The sequence below is a fragment of the Budorcas taxicolor genome, chromosome 20 (genome assembly GCF_023091745.1).
Source record: "Budorcas taxicolor isolate Tak-1 chromosome 20, Takin1.1, whole genome shotgun sequence".
NCBI lineage: Eukaryota > Metazoa > Chordata > Mammalia > Artiodactyla > Bovidae > Budorcas > Budorcas taxicolor.
Window position 1 is genome coordinate 23,001,776 of NC_068929.1, and position 16,601 is coordinate 23,018,376.

Genomic DNA, 16,601 nt, shown 5'->3' on the forward strand with positions numbered 1-16,601 from the left:
AGATAATGGTTCCTATTGTCATGTGGCCAGTGGAAGTTAAAGCAATTTTTTTGGGTTTTTTTTTTGGTTGTGCCCGGTCTTCATTGCTGCACACAGGCTTTTCTTTAGTTGTGGTGAGCAGGGCTACTATTTTATTCTGGTGTATGGACTTCTGTTGTTGCAGAGCATGGGTTCTAAGGCACACAGGCTTCAGTAGGGATCTTTCTGGACCAGGGATTGAACCTATGTCCCCTGCATTGGCAGGCAGATTCTTATCCACTGTACTACCAGGGAGGGACCAAGATGAGTTTATTTTTATGATTTTTAACAACAAGGATCATTTTAATACAAATATCTTATATAGCACAAAATTGTTGTTGTAAAACTCATAGGAAATGCATATTTTATTTAAGAGATGGGGAAGTACATATATAGAAAATCATTAATATATAAAAATCATGGTCCCAACTAAGGAATTGCTAGTTTTCTGCTTGGTGCCTGAATCGCTTGACATTTTATTCCATTACTTTTTTTTTTTTTTTTTTTTTTTAGGGTAGTAAATTTAGGAATAGAAAACAGGTTCAACACATGTAAAAAAAATTGTATCTTAAGGACATGTCCTCATCCTGTCCTAGGCTATTCCTACCTCTCATCTTACCTGGCTTGGAACGCTACCACCATCCTTCCAGTCACCTAGATCAGAAACCTGCCCATCACACTTAACTCCTCCTTATACTCCCTACCTAACCACCCCCAGCCAAGTCCTTTGACTTACACCCTCTCAATATCTCACAGGTATATTCTCTCTATCTATCTCAACTTTATTTATTTTTTGAGCAATATTAGATTCACAGTAAAATTGAGTGGGAGATACTGAGATTTCCCATATCCCCTCCCCGCTGCCCCTCTCCCCCCACAGCATAGCCTCCACTATTATCAGCATCCCCTACCACAGTGGCACATTTGCTGTAATTGATGAACCGAGATTAACACATCATCACCCAGAGTTTATAGTTTACCTTAGCATTCACTAACTATACCATGGGTTTGAATAAATGTGTAATGGCATGGGTCCACCATTATAGGGTCATACAGAATAATTCCACTGCCCTAAAAATTCTCTGAGCTCCATCTTTTCATTCCTCTCTCCCGTCAACCCACTGATCTTTTTTACTGTCTCCATAGTTTTACCTTTTATAAAATGTCATATATTTGGAATAATACAGTATGTAGTCTTTTCAGATTGGTTTCTTTCACTTAGTAATGTGCATGTAAGGCTCCTTCATGGCCTTTCATGATTTGATAGCTCATTTCTTTTCAGCACTGGATAATAATGCATCGCTTAAATGTGTCACAGTTTACATATCCATTCACTTCCTGAAAGATGTCTCGGTTGCTTCCAAGTTTGGGCAATTATGAATAAAGCTACTGTAAACATCTACGTGCAGATTTTTGTATGGACCTAAGTCTTCCAGTCCTTGGGTAATCACAGATACTCTCTTAAACTCTGACCCCATCATTTCTGCCTCCTATTTCACCTCCCTAACTCCCAGTCTTGAACTGCCCTTACACCTCTCCCCACCAGCTTATGCCCCACCATTCCACAAGGATAATTTTTCTTCAGTGGAAATCTGCTTGGTCACATCCTGCTTTTGAAACTTCAGTAGCTTTCTAGGACCTGTTCTTGGATACCTTCTCCACACATCACCTTGGCAAATACGATCCTTTTCTTATTTGGCTCCTGCTTATCCCTCCAGATTCACCACCGTGCCCACACTGGGTTTCAGCCTTGGCAAACTATCTGCAGCATTTGAGTGGGCCTCCCCCTCTGCAGCGCAGTCTCCTTCTGCCCAGAGACCCTTTCCCTCCCACCCCTGCCCCATCTGGTCAACCTCTGCTCTTCATTTAGGTTTCAGCTGTCAGCAGACGTCTTCCCCTTGAGGATGCACTCTTTGTCCCTTTAGCATCTTGGAACTAGGACTTCTCCATGGTCCTGACATCCTGTGCATCCCCCATCCTAGATTTTATCTCGTCGAATCATAATCATGTATCCACTAGTATAGTCTTTGTTTTCTAGCAGAGTAGATTTTTGTATGGCCAGGGACCTCAACATACTCACCGGGTCCTAGCACTGTGTCTGGAACACAACAGGCATTTCACAGTACTTGATAACTGAGTGAGTCTGTACAATGAAAAAGCCACCTGTCTGAACATAAGGAAACATAAAATTAATATACTAATATAATACATAAATATATAATTATATAAAATTAAACATTAAAATAAAATTAATCTTAACTCTAACATCTTCTATAGTACCTCCATGTCAATTAAACCTGCTTTTACCTGCAAGAAACCCCAACTAAAGTTCATTTAAACAAATGAAGACGTCTCAAAACACTTGAAAACAAAAGTCTGCTGGCCTGGGTCAGTACAATGGTGGAGCCAGAATCTCTGTACTTCTCTTGGTTTTTCTCTAACAATCACAAAATGTCTGCAGCTCTAGACATCACATCTACTTTCAATTCAAGAAAGGGAAAGGCAGCAACAACCCCTTCTGTCTCCTTTATCAGGAAAGCAAATTTATTCTGGAAATAGCCACTATTTTTTCATTTATTTTTCATTGGCTAGAACTATGTCAATATGTCAGCTTAATTATAAGAGAAGCTTAAAAAATTAGTGTTTAGCATTTCCAGCCTCAGTATTGGAAATGAGTAAGAGACAATAGTCTGGAAATAGATGTGGGATTAGGCAGCCAACAGTATCCACTATACCCTGGGACAAACCATGGTACTTCTTTTACCCTTTGATTCCTCTTTTCTGAGTGAAGAATTAAAACAAATGATCTTTCTTCTAGAATCAACTTCCTCTCATTCTACAATTTCTGTATATTGTCTTGTCCATGGTAGAACTACCTTCTACATCCAAGAGATCAGTTCAGTTCAGTTCAGTCTCTCAGTCGTGTCCAACTCTTTGCGACCCCATGAATCGCAGCATGCCAGGCCTCCCTGTCCATCACCAACTCCCGGAGTTTACCCAAACTCACGTCCATTGAGTCTTTAATGCCATCCAGCCATCTCATCCTCTGTCATCCCCTTCTCCTCCTGCCCCCAATCCCTCCCAGCATCAGGGTCTTTTCCAATGAGTCAACCCTTCGCATGAGGTGGCCAAAGTATTGGAGTGTCAGCTTCAGCATCAGTCCTTCCAATGAACACCCAGGACTGATCTCCTTTAGGATGGACTGGTTGGATCTCCTTGCAGTCCAAGGGACTCTCAAGAGCCTTCTGCAACACCACAGTTCAAAAGCATCAATTCTTCGGCACTCAGCTTTCTTCACAGTCCAACTCTCACACCCATACATGACCACTGGAAAAACCATAGCCTTGACTAGACGGACCTTTGTTGGCAAAGTAATATCTCTGCTTTTTAATATGCTATCTAAGTTGGTCATAACTTTCCTTCCAAGGAGTAAGTGTCTTTTAATTTCATGGCTGCAATCACCATCTGCAGTAAGTCCAAGTCCTTCCCTGATGCTTCACGTTTAGAGAAAGCCTGATCTAAGGAAGAAGCCCCTCTGTTTTTAAGAGCCTTCCTATTAAAAATTTTCCCTGACAAAGGCTGAATGATACACATCAGATTTCCTGCCTGTGACCTCACCAGTCCCTTTGCCATGTGGAGTCCCTCAGACTGTTTATGACCGTTACCATGGCTTCTCTGAATATTCTCTCTCCCAGGCTAAAATTCCACTTGCTCCAATAGTTTTACAGATAATCCCCTTCTGTACTCTCACCACCCTGGTCAGCTGACACCAGACATACTGTCTTCATTTACTTATGATTCACTGAACAAATACTTAATGAGTTTCAGCCATGTGCCAGCACTGTTCTGGAAACTGGTGATAGAACAGACAACAATGCAAAGCTTTTTCATGGAGCTTACCGAGGAGGAGTGGAGGGAGGTGGAAGATCAAACACACACACACACACACACACACATACAGCTTGTTCCTTCCCCATTCATCCCTGCGTCATTGTTACCTTGGCACCAGTCACTATCTGAATGGTAATGTGTGTGTGCATGTGGTTTATGTTTGGTCATTAGGGAAGGCATCTCCAGGACCTGATTGAGGAAAAATAATCTGCAAGGAAAAGAAAGAGCTTTTGAACAGGGGAAACTATAAGAGAATGGTCTGGGGTAGAATAAGCTAGGCCTGATGTAGAAACAAACAAAAAAAATACTCAGAGGAGGAGAGTTTGCGGGGGAGGGTGGTGAGCCTGATAGAAAGTATATAGGGATCCCATCATACAAGATGCTGAAGGCCAGGGCCTGATTTTAGGCCATATTTGATTGTATTTCAGTATTGTCTTAAAATGTGTCTGGACAGAACTGAATACACAGCAGCACATACAGTCTGGTGGGGGCAGTCAAATGTACAACTCTCCCTATAGCAGGCATTGCATTTGTACTAATATGGGCCAGGATTCCGTGACTTTTCTGGAAGCCCTCTCGTCCCCGCTGTGACTTCCTGTGATCGCTTTGACGTGCATGGCTCACATGTCTGAATATCACTTGTCCAAGAGAAGGAGTAGGTGGATGTGATGTGAGGAGTTATTAAAATGATTCATATCTCACTTCAACCATATGAAAAATAATATAGAGTCAAAAGCCGCCCAGCTTGGGGAAGCCTAAATTACATATTTGAAGTTCAGTCTGTCATTGAAATGAGATAATCTAGTCCCAAAAGTTCATTTCTTGAGAGTAATCTTCCCAAAGCAAAACTGAATGATAAGAACAGAATGAAGTCTAAGCCCCATCCCCCCTAAAACAGAAAAGACTGAAAAAAAAATGGTAACTCCAGCCAGGCAGGAATTGGAGGAGGAGTTGTTGGTACTTAAGTTGGTGTGAGCCAATTAAATGTTGGGTTTCCACCTTCTGGGAACCCTATTTGCCTTTCCCCCAGCAGCCTTGGGTTTCTCTCCTAACCGCGGACCTCAGGCCTCAGAGCTGACCTCTCTGGTGATGACATGCTCCACCCTCCCGCAGAGCTGTGAGCAGAGACACTCTCCAAGGCAGCCTATGAGCCCCTTCCCTCCTCTGGCCCTACGTCCACCCCACACGCTGCATCTGCCATTCACTAACTCAGACAGCAGGGATGCTAAGGACTCTCCTCTCCCATATGGCACCGAGTTTCATTTCATCCTTTTCCTCTTCCCTATCAGTAGGTATTCTGGAAGCCAGTTTTATGATGACACTCACAGCTAGCATGAAACCCAGGTAAAAATAAAACAGGATGTCAATAAAGAACTAATGATGTGTGTCTGTGTAAATGTATAATAATAATAATAATAAAAGAAGAGATATCTGTTTGCAAAGGTACCATTTTAAAGTCATGGGGCTTTCAGTGATGCTGCTTTATAAATGGACCGACATATGTGAATGTTTGCCTTCGTCTCTCAGCCATGAAAATCTCCCCGTAGACAGTGGGCTCTGAGGTGAAAGGTGCTCTGTGGGAACTAAATAGTTCACCAGCACACCTTCACTAAGTGCTAACCTAACTATTTTCAGGACAGAAATATTGAGAGGCAGCTGAAAGCAATTTAGGGAGCATGGAAAGAAATTGTTAAACAGGCTAGTAATCTGGCCTTTCCTAAAGTCTGTATTCAAAATCCAAAGGCAAACAGCAAAATCTTATGGTATAACACAGGGAACTATATTCAGTATCCTGTGATAAACCATTATGGAAAAGAATATAAGTAGATACATAGATAGATAACTGAATCATGTTGCCATACAGTACAGATTCACACAATATTGTAAGTCAACTACAATAAAATTTTAAAATATTTTAATTGAAAATAAGCGCAACTAGAAAGAGAAACCAATACCGGCCTTGTAGAGGGAAGTAGATGCCTAGCATAAAGGTAGGAAAATGCCTGGAAGGATTTAGGTGAGAATGGCATTTCCCGTAATGACCTTGGTTCAGGGTGTGTACAGAGCGGTGGAAAGACCCCTGTGCTGGAAGGCAGGAAACACTCATAGCTCCACTCCTGACCAGCTGAATGATATTTCCTACCCTCTTTGAGCCTTCTCTCTTCTGTGTTAAGTAAGGGGCTAGACCTGGTCAGGTGTAATTCACAGTATATGTGTCATAATTTGTGGACTCTGCAGTGAGGAGTGGTGTGCTTTGGGGTGGGGAGTGGTAAAGGGCAGGGTGAGCAGATGGGGCTCTGGACTCTCTGACACTCTCCCCACACACCCACCCCCACTTTTCAACAAGAACAACTCACTTTTATCTCATTATACACTGCACCCTTTGTAAGATCCTAGTTTTAAAAATACAACTTTCAATACTTAAAAAAATGAAAGCGTGTAGACATCTAGATATTGAGTAAGATTCCTTCCAACCAAAATATGATGATTCTAACACTCTAATTAAAGTATGTAAATGATATACAGCTATCTATGGATGTTAACAATTTGTCAGTATTACTGAGCAGCAATAGTAACACTGAAGTAAGAGAATGAATCCCCGCAAGCAGAACATCTCAATGAGCAATGCATACTGATAAGCCACGGATAATATATAGTACAAGTAGTGAGCACATTTTATTATTTTTATTCTTCAGAGGATTGGGGAATATTCATTTGCAAGGAGCTATGGGGCTTGCCTGGTGGTGCTAGTGGTAAAGTACCCACCTGCCAATGCAGGAAACGTAAGAGATGTAGGTTCAATCCTGGGTTGGGAAGATTCCCTGAAGGAGTAAATAGCAACTCACTCCAGTACTCTTGCCTGGGGAATCCCATGGACAGAGGAGCCTGGTGGGCTACAGTCCATAGCATTGCAAAGAGTCAGACACAACTGAAAGGAGTTAACACAAGGAGCTACAGGGTTCTATCTGTTCTTGGCACAACTACATAGAGCTTTTAGGATCTGCTGGTATGTCCTTTAATGCAAAAATTATATATATTTTTTAACTTTTCAAAGATGGCTCAGTTTTTTTCAGATGGTCTAGAAAAATCTCATAATTGATATTAAACACTCAATTATTCAGGTTGGATGGCATCACCAACTCAGTGGACATGGATTTGAGTAGACTCCGGCAGTTGGTGATGGACAGGGAGGCCTGGCGTGCTATGGTTCATGGGGTCGCAAAGAGTCGGACACACCTGAGCGACTGAACTGAATTGACTGATTTAGGTATTGGTTTAAAGCACATAGTATATACTAGGGATCCTACCAACTGTTGAAGGAGAGTCATTCATCATTTAGCAAATGTTTTCTGATGCCCTAGCATGAAACAGGCATCTTCTCAGCACTTTGAATTCATCATGAAACAAATAACAAAAAAATAGCACTACGTTTCACATCTCAGCCCAAGTGGAGCACACATTTCAGACTCTAGATTGATGACTTAGACATGTTGGATATATCTCTTTCATGCAAGGAGCTTAGAGTCCAGTTGGAAAAGGAAAATGTCAAGACACACAACATTAACAGGCTGAAAGGTGGCATGGACCCCAAGTGCTACAGTAGTTTCAAAGGAGGCTGACAGTTGGACTTGGGTAGACCTTGAAGAAGAAAGTAGAATTAGACAGATACTCCAGGCTTAGTGCCTGGTATAAAGTAGTTGCTCAAGTATTGTTGAGTAAATGAAAAACCAAGACTGACTGGGTAGACAATTTCCACACTGAGATAGAAGGAAAGTAATTCAGCTTTTTTTTTTTTTATTGGAGTATAGTTTCTTTACAATGTTGTGTTAGTTTCTGCTGTACAGTGAAATGACTCAGCTACGTGTACATATATCCCCTCCTTCTTGGACCCCCCTCCCATCCCACCCATCTAGGTCATCACAGAGTACCCAGCAGCCTAGGTGAGGGAAGCCTTGAATTCCAGGTAAAAATTTTGGAGTCAGGTATGGGGATGAGAGTTGAACATAACACACAGAAGCAAAAATTTGAGTCTTTCCCCAGAAAGCCTGTTGCAGGCGTGATTCCTAGAAGTAGGGAGGCCTGTCAGGAGCTTTTCTTCCAGGGCACCTGTGAGGACATGATGGCCTTGCCTTGGCGGAGTCAGATGGCTGAACAAGGGGCAGACACGGGACATGGGGTATACAGAGAGGGAGAAGGTGTGGAGAAACAAGGTGGGAGTCTCAAGTTTTTGGCGTGAAGAAGCTACTTTCTGTTTGAAAGACAATGGTGCTCACAGGTTCTGGGTCTTGACTGTGTGGTATTAGTCTTGGGGCTACCACTAGTGGTGTATGACCTTCAGCAAACTACTTAACGTCTCAGTGCCTCAGTGTCCCCATCTGTAAGGTGGGAATGATGACTTAACATCTATTTTAAAACACGGGAGATTGTGAGAAGTAAATGAGGTGCTGAGGAGAGTGCATAACAGAGGGGAAGAGAGGCAAAGAGGGACTGAGGAGGGCGGGGAGCTCTGTGCCCCGGCTCACTCCACCCGGAGAGCACGAGTGAGGTCACGGAGTGTCAACCACCATCCTGAAGATGGGAGCGGGGTTCCTCTGGAGACTCCTGGCTTCACCTGGAAAGCGTGGGAGGGCAGGGATCTGCTATTCCCCACATCTCAATGGGGTGGTGCCCTCTACACAAGAGATACTGCAAAGGATGGGCAACCGGGATTCAAGTATGTATCTAGGGATGAGTGCCACTAACAGCTGTGGGGACATGAAGACAGTGTCAGGGGGACTCTCCCAAGTTAGGAGAGTGGGGGATTTAAGTCAGGATTGAAACTCTGGTGTTCTGGATTCTGACATCCTGCTGGGTTTCCAGTAGCTGCTACCTTCTGTTCTGTGACAGATAGGTGTGCAAAATATTGAGATGGCCGCTGGACGTGGGAGAAGAGTGGGAAGAGTGAGCAGGGGTCCCTTTGGAGGAGAGAACTGCAATTCTGGAGTGCGGGGTCCAGGAGCACCTTCTCCGCACACCCCTGTCCACTCTGACCTCCTTCCAAGGGCAGGCCAGAAAGGCATTACCATTCTTCAGTGATCTCCACCACAGAGAGAAAACAAAGCTTCTGCTGGGTTCTCCTGGAACACAGTTAGTGCCTCCCTCCACAGTCCAGGAAATTTGCCACTGCTTCTGGGCTCTGCTCCAGCCTCATTTTGTATGTCTTGTGGAAGAAATATGTGTGCATTCCTGCCTCTACTTTTCATCCTTGCTGCTTTTTATCTAAAATATGTATAATAGCCTGCCACCCCCTCCCCCTCTACTCCTAACCATCTCTCCTTTTGTGATGACAGAAACTCCTGACTGCCAATTCAGCACTTACACACTAATATATCTTAAAGTGGGCATCAAGGTGCTTTTGTGAAGACCATTTCACTTGGTTCTCACTGCAACCCTTCTAATTACTGAGGGTTATTGTTCAATGCACGTGGTACATATTAAGAAAGTAAGCCCTACCCAAGGGGACTTCTAGAGTGATAGAAATGTTCTACCTTCTACTAATATGTGTCTTTGTCAAATTTGATCAAACTATACATTTAAGACCCGTGTATTTCACTATGTGTAAATTGCGTCTCCATTTTCTCAAAAAAGAAAGAAGCTACAGTGGGAAAGATCCGTTGAATTGCCAAATATCACAAAACTAGAAATCAAGTTGAAAGAGTCTTTATTTGTAACAACTGTTCAGACTCATAAGAGGTATCAACCTGTCAAAGAGGACACTTCTCTTTGCTTCTTGGAATGCCCTCCTTAGTAGAAGGGTAACAGAGAGATCATAGATGATGGATGGTTCTTAAGGGTGTATTTAGGGGGAAGATAACTGAGAAAGTCAAGGTGCCCGTGAGTGAGAGAGGAACTAAGGAGGGTTAGGGTGCACAGTGGAGATTTTACTGGGGGTCTGTCCAGTGTCTCTCCTTTTCTCCATGTCAACAGAAAACACTTTGCACAATCTGGTTATTCAACTCTCTCTCAGTTGTCTGGCTGGCTGGCTCTTTGTCTGCCCTGTCTTTCCCTCCCTCTCCCTGGATGCACGACAAGGTACAAGTCAGAACTGAGACGTCAAACAAATTCTCCTGTATACACTCTGCCTTTTCATCTGTTTATAATATGCTCTGATTTCCCAGCCACACTTTCACATCCTTGGTGCCTTGCTCAGTCGCTTAGCTGTGTCTGACTCTTTGCGACCGCATGGACTGTAACCCACCAGGCTCCTCTGTCCATGGGATTTTACAGGCAAGAATACTGGAGAGGGTTGACATTTCCTTCTCCCCAGCTCAAGGATTGGACCTGTGTCTCCTGAATTAGCAGGCAAATTCTTTACCTCCAAGTCACCTGGGAAGCCCTCACATCCTTGGTAGAAGAGATTACTCCTATACCTCTTTGTATTTATTTCTCCACATCATTATTTTCTAATTATAACTTCTATTTTTCCTCACTTCAAAGAAATGCACGTTCATTGCAGAAAATTGAGGAGACGCTCTTAAGCTGGGAAAACAACTTCAGAAATGAGGGCTATCCTTTAGAACACAGTCACATAAACCATTATTAACATGCTTTGTGTTACAACAGTGCTGCTAATGATGGTGGTGGTGATGGTGGTGATGATGGTGACGATGATGGTGATGATGTTGATGACTAGCATTTATACCTGACTGTATGAAAAGCACAGTTCTAAGCTATATATATATAATTGCAATCTTCACAACAATCCCAAGAGGTCTTATTATTTTCCTCTTCCTTTTAATTTTATTTCATATTATTATATAGATGAGGAATCCAAAGCAGAGATGTTACGTGTCCTGATCATGATCACACAACAGAAAGTGGCAAAGGTGGGATAAGACCCAGGGAGTTGGGCTCTAACTTGAAGGACACAAGTAGATTTCAACTTAGTAGTAGCCCTACATCACTGCAGATGGTGACTGCAGCCATGAAATTAAAAGATGCTTGCTCCTTAGTCGAAAAGCTATGACCAACCTAGACAGCATATTAAATAGTGGAGACATTACTTTGCCAACAAAGGTCCATATAGTCAAAGCTATGGTTTTTCCAGTTGCCATGTATGGATGTGAGAGTTGGACCATAAAGAAAGCTGAGCACCAAAGAATTGATGCTTTTGAACTGTGGTTAAATGGCCATTAGCCATTGCCTGCTGAGCTAATAGACCCTTCTGGAGAAGACTCTTGAGAGTTCCTTGGACTGCAAGGAGATCACATCAGTCAATCCTAAAGGAAATCAGTGCTGAATATTCATTAGAAGGACTGAGGCTGAAGCTGAAACTACAGTACTTTGACCACCTGATGTGAAGAACTGACACGTTGGAAAAGACCCTGATGCTGGGAAAGAGTGAAGACGGGGGAAAAGGGGACAACAGAGGATGAGATGGTTGCATGGTATCACCAACTCTATGGACATGAGTTTGAGCAAGCTCTGGGAATTGATGATGGACAGGGAAGCCTGGCGTGCTACAGTCCATGGGGTCTCAAAGAGTCAGACACCACTGAGCAACTGAGCTGAACTGAACTAAGGTGATGGAGATTGTTTTCTTTTTCTACATATCTTTCTAGAATAACTCAGATAGTTAATAGCAGAATAGATCTCAAACCCAGGAGTGTCTACTGTGAACAGGTGTTCCTAACCACAAAGTTCATAAACAGACCCCAGCAGACTGTTGACCTTTATATAAGCAATAAGCATCCTGATTCTACACCGCTGCCCTGAGAAAGGTGGTCACCAGCTCCGTCCCCATGGCTTGGCTTTGCTGCAAGGACTGTGACTGTGTGGGGGATACAGCCCCTCAGCAGAGGGTGATGTGGAAGGACAGCCCAGAACAGAGCAGGGTAAAGGATTTATTTTAGTAACATTTAGGCTCCTGCTGTGCCTGCTGCCTTAAAGTGCCTGATGAACTGTGTACATTTCAAGACAAGTGGATTGAGTAGCATTTTGTGTTAAGGAGCATACTGTTTGTCTCCTTTGCAATGAAAAAGCATCTCTTTTAATTTACAGGATTACAAGTCACTGTGGGACACGTGAAAATTCCTAACTAGATGACTTATAATATCGGTTATGGAATAACTAAATAACTCATTTCTACATGTCTTGAGTATTATCAAAAGTTATACAGAGACCTTACAGTATTATCAAGGAGAAGGCAATGGCACCCCACTCCAGTACTCTTGCCTGGAAAATCCCATGGACGGAGGAGCCTGGTAGGCTGCAGTCCATGGGGTCACTAAGAGTCAGGCACGACTGAGCAACTTCACTTTCGCTTTTCACTTTCATGCATTGGAGAAGGAAATGGCAACCCACTCCAGTGTTCTTGCCTGGAGAATCCCAGAGACAGTGGGCCCCCATCTCTGGGGTCGCACAGAGTCGGACACGACTGAAGCAACTTAGCAGCAGCAGCAGCAGCAGCAACAGTATTATCAAACCCTATGCAGAATGTCAGTTTGTAGTTTCTGAAATTTTAGTTAAAAATGAACCCCTTCGGTTGTTTAAAAAAAATAAAAGAATGCTTCAGTGCAGCACCAGATGGAACATTTTGTGGTAAACAGGTTAGCCATTGCCTTCCGAGCTAATAGACCTTTCTGGAGAACTGGCCAGCCCAGAAGGAGAGCTCCAGGCCAGGCACACTGCTTCTCTCTATCTACACAATGTCCTCTGATCCTATGGCCAGTTGGAACTGAGATGGACATAAAGTAAAAATTGGTAAAGTCCTACCCAGGTGACATGCTCAAGATTTCGAATGGCTCTGATTAATAAATCAAGACCCATTTCAGATCCATGACTGGACAAAACAGAGGCATTATCGTGCTTGGGAAAGCGGAACAGAGATTGCAATTGAAATGTCGCTCGTGTATTTGCTAAAGCTTTCAACAGAGGGTCATTTCATTCATTGTGATTCCAGCATTTGAATTCAGAAAAGCCAATTATCCTAACAAATGACTAGAGGAAACAATAGTGCAAATGTATTTTAGAGGAACTTTCCTCTCCCCAAATCCTTCTTATTTGACATATAATTTTATTTTTATGAGTTGAACTGAGGAGAAAGTATGGTGACGTCATTCCTCTCTGCAAGGTTAGTTTTACCAAGGTTTTTTCCCCCAGACTCTGGCGTTCAGCTGGTCATTTGGTCGACAGAAAACTGACAGAGCCAACTGAGACAGTAATTTCCCCTTTACCACATGTAGATGGAATCTGAATTTAAATGCTATCACATGAGTGCCATTATGTCTTGACCTAATATTTTTCCTGTCATTAAAATGTTTTATTTTTACATCTGGTTAAATATATGCCATAGGGTGTTGCAGTTTGTTTTTTTAATATTAATTGTGGTATTGAGCTTCCCTGGTGGCTCAGAGGTTAAAGCGTCTGCCTCCAATGCAGGAGACCCGGGTTCAATCCCTGGGTCGGGAAGATCCCCTGGAGAAGGAAATGGTAACCCACTCCAGTATTCTTGCCTGGAGAATCCCATGGACGGAGAAGCCTGGTAGGCTACAGTCCATGGGATCTCAAAGAGTCAGACACGACTGAGCGACCTCACTTTTCACTTTAGTGGTATTGAGAACCTTGCTGGAAGAAAAATAACATACAAGTCTTGATTATTATCCTGTGACATCCTGAGAGGATTTTTCCACATTATTTTCTCTCAGCTTGGGAGTATGCAAATTTTTTTTTATTTTATAGGAATAAAATTATAGGAAGGGATGTGACTTGAAATTAATCTGAGAGTTGTTTTCAGCTGGTTTGAACTTGCTGAAACTACAACTTGAGTTGCAGCAATCTTGAGTTTCCTAATATTGGTAAATTTTACCTGGAAATCCTGGAAGCCTCCATTCCAATGAATTAATTATCTTTGGGTGGGAGGGGACAGGAGGTACATGAGTGTGTGTGTGTGTGTGTGTGTGTGTGTGTGTGTGTGTGTATTCATGTTTATATCCTTAGCTACTAGCTAAAATTATTTTTACTCCTTTGTAATATACTGTAAAAGAAGGGTATTCATTTTCTTCCAGGAAGCAACACTAATCCAAGCAAAAGAGTTCATAGTCAAAGAATGCCAGTGGGTTTGCTGTTCAAAAGTCTCTCCTCTAACGTCAGCACTAGTCCCTGCTAAGTCTGCACCACACCCAGGGAAAATGAGTTAAGAGGAAGGCAAATACTGGTCTCCACCTGGAAGAGCCCTTGGCCCAAAGCATTCTGCCCACAGACAGGACTACAGATGTTCTACGTTTCTCCATGAACAAAAATGTTTAGTCACACTGTGGCCTCAGACTGAACAGACCACATTCTTAATGGAGGGACCAGTACAAAAACTCGTTCTGGCCAGATTTATTACTTAGTGAGAACAGACAGAGGATTCCTGTGACAGGGACTGGGCCTCCTAAATTCATCACCTTCATTTATTGTGTTCCTTCCCTTCATAAACACATAGTGCTGGTGAGGCTCCTGCACCATGTGCTCCTCATGGAATTTTCTACCCTGTTTACTCTTAGGCATGCTAGGCAAAACTGTATCTGTGTTTGCTGGTTTCCACACATCAAGCATATGCAGAATTTTTCTGATGATCAAAATTGTAAATAACATGCCCCATAGAGTGTCAATGGTTCAAAAAATTTCTTATCATTGTTTACTAGTTAAATATTACTACAGTTTTATTGCTTATTTATTAATCTAACTTATTCCCTGAGTATGCATGCATAAATGCACCTTGTATGTGCAATGACAACATACAGTTTGGAAAGAAGTTGCCAAAAGTAGCTTTGAAAAATTTAGTAATGACTGACCATAGGCCCTGTGATAACTAGTGCTCACATACACCATTTCCTTTAATCATTGTAAGGCCAGCTAGGTATCATACTCATAGGGTTGTTTGTCCACTAAGTAAATGTATTTGGCTGAAGGGGAGAGTGGGGTGCAAATCCAGGTGCACTCCTCTTGCTAATCCAAGTATCTAAGGGGATGCATCTACCCAGAGAGAAGCCTTTTCTAATATGCACAAAGTCCCTAACTAAGTTTATATTGTCCCTGAAATGATTATCCTCATTTTATGGTTGAGGAAATTAAAGATGTTTCTTAAGAACGTGTATCCAGGAAACAGCAAAGCAAGGACTCAACCTAAACCAATATGGCTCCAAAGACCCCATTCCATCCCCCAAACCACTGCCACTTCTTTCTTTGATTCATTTACTGAAATAAGGCTCGTTGTGCCATTTAAAATGCAAGGACCATCTGGTTGTATATTAGTATTTTTAGATCCTTTTCTGAAAGTGAGTTTTAATGAGGAGGTAGAAAGGGACAACCAGAAGATAGTTTTGAAGTGGTAGATGGTAAAAGGCTCAAAAAATCTACCTCCCCTCCAAACTCTACCTCCCTTAGAGTGTTGGAGAGGAGAACCCCAGCACTTCTGCTGAAATTTCCAAGTGAACTGTGTACCTAATAGGGGGTTCATTGATTACAAGCTATTAGTAACTATTAACCTATGAAACTGTGTTTACAGTTCACAGATATATTTGATTTTCACAAGGCTTCCTGAAGAACAGTGCTCAGTCAACACTTTCTTTACCTAAAGGGTGTGATCAAAGAGCACGAAGCATGACAAATGAATATGGGGCCTTCGAATGTGGAGTTGACAAAGGATCCTGTTTCACAGGTTGACACACTGATCTTCCCCCAATTCCACATAGCCTCTGAGTTCCACTTACAATTTTGCGCGATTGTGTCTAATTAAAACATAATCATTCCATTTCAAATCATTCTCTGTATAATGATCTCATTTTTCAACTTTCACTAATGTGGTTATGCTGGTGCAGTTATTATCATCAATATATGTATGTAAAAATGTCAATACGCACCAGCAGATAATATCTGCTAATAATATGTAACAAGATTCATCCCAGTGACCTTAAGTTTCTTGCTTCATTTTTAAAAGAATTCAGACAAAATGATAGGAAAGAAGTGGGTTTATTTAGAGAGAAACATACTCCACAGAGTGTGGGCCATCTCTGAAGGCAAGAGAGTCACAAAATATGACATGGTTAGTTTTTATGTGCTGAATAATTTCATAGGCTAAAGAGTAGGAGGATTTTTCCAATTATGTTAGGAAAAGGCCAGGGATTTCCAGGAATTGGGCCACCACCAACTTTTTAACCTTTTATGGTTGGCCTCAGAACTCTTATGGTGCAGGTGGGTGTATCATTTAGCTGTGAATATATTACAATGTGTGTATAACAAGGCTTAAGGTCTATTGGAAGTCAAATCTTCTGCCATCTGGGACCTATCTGGTTCCAATCAGTGTGTGCTGTGTTCTCAGACCAGGTCATTCTTTTAAAGGTTGTGCCCTGTTCCCTTTCCTCCTATTTCAGAATAAGTTGCCTTCCCATAGAACCTTTCACTTTTGATGGATAAGATGGAAAGTGGAGGTGAAGGAACATTGCATTAGCTACTGAAAATAAGAAACCAAGTAAAGACAATAGGCATTCAGTAAGGTTGTCATTTTTTTTTTTTTTTTTTTTTGGTATTTATGGTGTAGGTTTGCTGTATTCTTGATTCTTTCTGTAGTGGGTGGATTTGTTTATATGGAGAAAAGTGGATTTGTTTATACAGACAAGGAGGTTGAATATGTGTTTGGTTATTCAGAGAAATGCAACTTGTTATTATGA

General features: G+C 42.1%; 1 protein-coding gene and 1 non-coding gene across 2 annotated transcripts in view; both read left to right on the plus strand.

Annotated features, from left to right (window-relative positions):
- The window catches only part of PDE4D (phosphodiesterase 4D), a 974,373-nt gene that overhangs the window by 58,208 nt on the left and 899,564 nt on the right, over positions 1–16,601 (plus strand). The window lies entirely within an intron of this gene.
- Positions 13,288–13,359, plus strand: TRNAW-CCA (transfer RNA tryptophan (anticodon CCA)). Its single transcript has one exon. It is a non-coding gene; the product is annotated as a tRNA-Trp (tRNA).